Source organism: Rousettus aegyptiacus, unplaced genomic scaffold (assembly GCF_014176215.1).
Source record: "Rousettus aegyptiacus isolate mRouAeg1 unplaced genomic scaffold, mRouAeg1.p scaffold_m13_p_15, whole genome shotgun sequence".
NCBI lineage: Eukaryota > Metazoa > Chordata > Mammalia > Chiroptera > Pteropodidae > Rousettus > Rousettus aegyptiacus.
In genome coordinates, this window is record NW_023416290.1 from 15,232,336 (window position 1) to 15,237,302 (window position 4,967).

At 39.3% G+C, this 4,967-nt stretch overlaps 1 pseudogene; it reads left to right on the top strand.

Moving 5' to 3' along the window:
• The first annotated feature begins 1,874 nt into the window (after positions 1-1,874).
• LOC107497969 lies at positions 1,875-3,582 on the top strand (annotated as a pseudogene).
• Positions 3,583-4,967: the final 1,385 nt, after the last annotated feature.

Sequence of the window (4,967 nt, forward strand, 5' to 3'; positions counted from 1 at the left end):
TAACTTACTGATGATAGTACAAAAACTAAAACTGAAGTAACTTTATGCCCTTATTTACTGTATATAGTGTTCACAAATAGTAGCCATAACAGCATATGCTTCCAGCGGAGTCCCAGGGCACTCGCTGAGCATAGATTGCATTCTTGTAGTAATTTTCTGTCCCAGACCTCTCAGGATATCTGGTAAGTAGAACATGCTGAAACTGGATGAGCCCTATCTTTCTGCTTCACCCTTGCTTCCATTATAGTTTCGTAAGATTGTTCCCTAACTTCTATCTTCTTTCAATTCCTACATGGACTTATAGTTCTCTTATCAAAGTTATGTAATATTTGACCTACAAAGTAGACATATTTAGTGCACATCTTATAATAATATAGCAATTAATAATAAACAACATAATAAGCAATATATAAAAATAAAAAAAGTCATAACTTTGCATTACTATGCAGGGCATTTTTTTTATGTATTATCTCTTGGGCTATGCAGATTAGTCACTGTTTCTAGTTCTAGAAGTCAAACTAGGAGAAGGTTCCCTTCTCTCTCAACGAGTGGACCTTTACTTACATCAAGGTCACCAAAGTCCATAGCATGAGTAGAATAAATCCAAGTATAATGTCAGCTCCTGTCCTCCTAAGACCAGAGAGAAGGGGGAGAAACGGGGAGAGACACAAGAGCTGTAGGGGCGCAGTTCCCTACCCTTCCAGGTTCAGGCCCTAGAAGATGTTGCAGTTAGGGAGCCAGTAGGCCCTCAGAGAAAATGGTCCTTCCTCACTCTCTTGAGCTGCTCTGGAGTAATGGCCAAAGTATCTTTCCTATGGGGCCAACATGCTTAGAGAACATCAATGGAGGGTGGTCTGGTCTGGTATTCAGACTCAGGATGCCTGGTTTCCAGTGAGTCACCAATCTTTTTTGAAATGTGCAACTTGAAGCAGATCACATGCTTACATTTCAATCATGGAATTAATACTTTTACTCAAACCGCAGCATCACAACTGAGTTGCACATCTGACTTCAGGTCTAAGACTTTCAGACTTCAACTGATTTAGAGAATAATCAGGTGATAAAAGAAAAAGCCCTAATACTGATTATCTCAGAGCTCCCCAAAATACAACTCTAGGACTGCAAATTTTGCATTCTCTCAAGACTGCCCTGGCCTACTAGAAAATTAGAATGCAAAGTGGTCATAAACTAGTAGTCTAAGGCCTGACTCCCACCAGCTGAGTCATCAGCCCTGAATTCTCTTCCTCTTCATGATGTTGTTCTCTAACCCTATCTTTCATCAGTTCCCACCTGAACTCCTTGAGTATTGCCAAGGATATTAACACACAACTGGAAGAATCCATATTTCCCTCTACTACACCTGCCACATCCTCTTACCATGATTCACCGATGCCAAAGCTTCGGCTCCCAGGGGCTCCAGCAGTGACTGGCATGTTATGCTGCTAACCTCTGTGTTGGATGCCTGGGTGAGTCCCTAGGCTCTTGTCCTTCTTGCTTTCTCACATATTCCCCATCCTAACTTTCTCCGTTGACTTCCCAGTGAACTGTCCTTGGTTGGTAGCATTGGGCAAATCACTCTCTCCAGACTCCCTGATGGCAACTGAAATGAACATTAATCATTTAATCCAGTTCCTGTTTTCCCGGAGAATACGTGTCAACAGTGCCTGCAGCTCTACCATTTACTGAGATAACTCACGGCTGACAGTCCTAACCTTACCCTCAAAGTCAACCAAGAGATAGCTCACTTTTATTATTATTTTCTCTTTGCTCTAGTATACCAATAGTCTTTGGAAACAAATGACATCATTCTACTTATAGCATTCTGTTTTTAGTAGTCACATTTTTAAAATAATAATAATTCTTAATTATTGAAAATGTCAAATCCTAGAAAACGTAACATTCCTACACGTGATGTTAACATCGTTCTTGAACAGTTTTAGCCGAAGATTCATTTGATGAATCTGATTTTTCCAAAATAGATGATTCCGATGCTTTTTCAGATAGTATTTGGGAGACTATGCGGTCAGGCCTCTGACCTATGCGATATCGGATGGAAATAGCCCTATGTCAGCCGACTCAGGTCGCGCTCTGAAATGCTCCACTCGTGTTATGATTCCATGTCAAAGGCAGGACTTTGCCAGCACATCTGGCAGAAAAGTTGATACCACTGACCCACTGCAGTATTTTAAACGATTCTTTACTGACAAATTAGTTTTAAAAAATTACCAGCAAAACGAATGCCCAAACTGCCTCGTTGGCTCCCAAGCTACCTGGTCCGAAAGGATTTTTGCGAGTGGATAAATGGAAAGGCTCTGATGATGAAGAAATGAGAGTCTTTTTTGCAGTAACGTCACCGCGAGGCATTGTGCAGAAACCCATTGGAGACATTTGGGTTGACAAGGCCCCTTACCTCAGGCGAATTATGACTGGTGAAAGATTTTTACTTTTTCTTTGGTGCCTGCATTTTGTCAATAATTCTTCTACATTCGCTGGTCAATCAAAGGCCCAGATTTCACTGCAGAAGATCAAATCCATGTTCGACTTTCTTGTAAATAAGTTTTCAACTGTATATACTCCAAACAGAAATAGTACAGTCGATGAATCACTGATGCTGGTCTAGGGGTGATTAGCTATGAAGCAGGACATCCCGACGGAACAAGCACGATTTGGTTTCAAGCTGTGTGTACTTTGTGAAAGTCCATCTGGCTACGTGTGCAATGCACTTGCTCACACAGGACCCAGTGTGAATTTGAAAGATCTGGCTGGCAGTCTGAAATCGTTGTGCATTGTACCTTAGTCAATGACCTTCTTGGCCAAGGATGGTGTGTCTTCCTTGACAACTTTGGTACATCTCCCATGCTTTTCAGAGAATTACATCAAAAGAGGACTGATGCAGTTGGGACAGCTCGTTTGAACAGAAAACAGATGCCACATGACCTGAAAAACAGGATTGCCAAGCGGATGACTGTAGCCAGATTCTGTGGTGAAATTATGGCACTGAAATGGTGTGACAAGAAGGAGGTGACAATGGTGTCACCATTCCACAATGATACTGTAATTGAAGGAGACAACAGAAATGGAAAGAAAACTAAGAAGCCATGTGTCATCGTGGATTAGAACGAGAATATGGGAGCAGTGGACGCGGCCGAGCAGATGCTCACTTCTTATCCGACCGAGTGCAAAAGGCACAAATTTAGGTGTAAGAAATTCTTTCACCACCTTCTACACATTATAGTGCAGAACTCCTCCATCCTGTTCGAGGAGGATGATCCTGAGCACAAGATCAGCCATGTAAACTTCAGACCTACATTGACTGAAAGATGCTGGAAAAGCATCGCAGGCCAGGGCAGCAACGACTTCGAGGTCATCAGCGCTCTGATGATGTCACAGCTCTTCACCTGTCTGGAAGACATTTCCCCAAGAGCACACCACCATCAAAAGGGAAACAGAATCCACTGGTCACTGCAAAGTTTGCTGCTCACATGACAAGGATAGCAAGAAGTCCGGAGAGAAACACAAGATTTTTGTGTGGAACGTGATGTTCTGGTTTGTGTTGTTCTGTGCTTTGAAATTTACTACACGGAAAAAATAATTATTAAATACTGATCATCATATGTATTTCTGTTACATCAGGATTAGAGACAAGTTCTGTTTAGAAATAACTGAAAGAACAGTTTTTATATTTTATTTTCATACCGAAAACCAGTAAGATTTGCTTCGGCCCCAAAGAGCGTGTTTATGTAAAATTAAATTAATGCTGGCAGTGAGCTGCACTTTTTTTTTTCTAAACGGGAAATGGGTTAAAATGAGAGGAAATTATGGCATCAGTGTTCTGAAGAACAAAAAAAGGAATTTAACCTTTCCGAAAGGATCTCAAACTGAACTGTTGAGGGATATGAGGTTCTAATTTCTGGCAGGGAAAACCTGTATTGAAAAGAAACTTTGTGGAAATACTGGAAAAAATTAAAATCTTCCCTTTCTTTAAGAAAATAAGAAAATAAACGTTTATTATGCTGTGTTACAGTAGCGAGATGAACTGGTCACAAAGAAGTGCTTTGGTACCAGACGTCCCCCAAGGCTCAAATCCATAGCTATTCATAGAAGCTTGGACTTTTGCATCTTATTTAATTTCTCTGTCAGATTTGGGTTTTTGTTTTTCTTTTTAATCTACAGAGTAGGAGCTAACATCTTCTCTAGAGATGTTTAAAAATTAACGATAAGATGTATGTAAATTTCTTAATAGTGCGTAGGGTAAATTACCACAAAATGTTATTGTATTTACCTCCTTATTCTGATAGATATTATACTCAGGTTTTAAAATTCATCTGAACTATTTAAACTTTATCTGGCTATGCTGTTTACCCTAGCATAGTCAGAGCTCCCTTTAGTGAGAATCTGATGGATTTTTCTCTATAATTTCTATTCACCACACAGAAACAGCAGTATCAAAGGAATCGATTTTTATATGTTTCTAAAGTTTAAAGTCACATTGTCTATAGCCTTTCAAAGTACTAATGAATGTGATGTCCCACTAATAGCTTGAAATAATTTATAAGGGGAGTTAATAAAAAGGAAGTGTGCATTTTTCTAACTATTGGTTGGGACTCTATTATAATATTTTGTAAAAAAAATAGTTTACCTTCAAAGAAGTAGGGATACTTTCTATATACCAAGTGCTATAAAAGAAAGCCTCAGAGTGAGGTAATCACTCAGGATCTCAGATGAAGATTACTAGCTATGTTGCTTCATAACATCCAAATTGCATGAAGAATGAAGCTTCAAGAATGTACAGACAGGCTTTCTTTTTTATTGGGTGAAAAAACAAAGCCATGTGATTTTTTCAACCTTTCTGAGCTTTACCAAGATAATATAAAACTCCTTCATTCAATCCCTCTTTGTTAGTTCTTCAAGAATGAAGAAAACGTATGTTGACAATTTATATTTTAATAAAATATTAGAATTCAAAG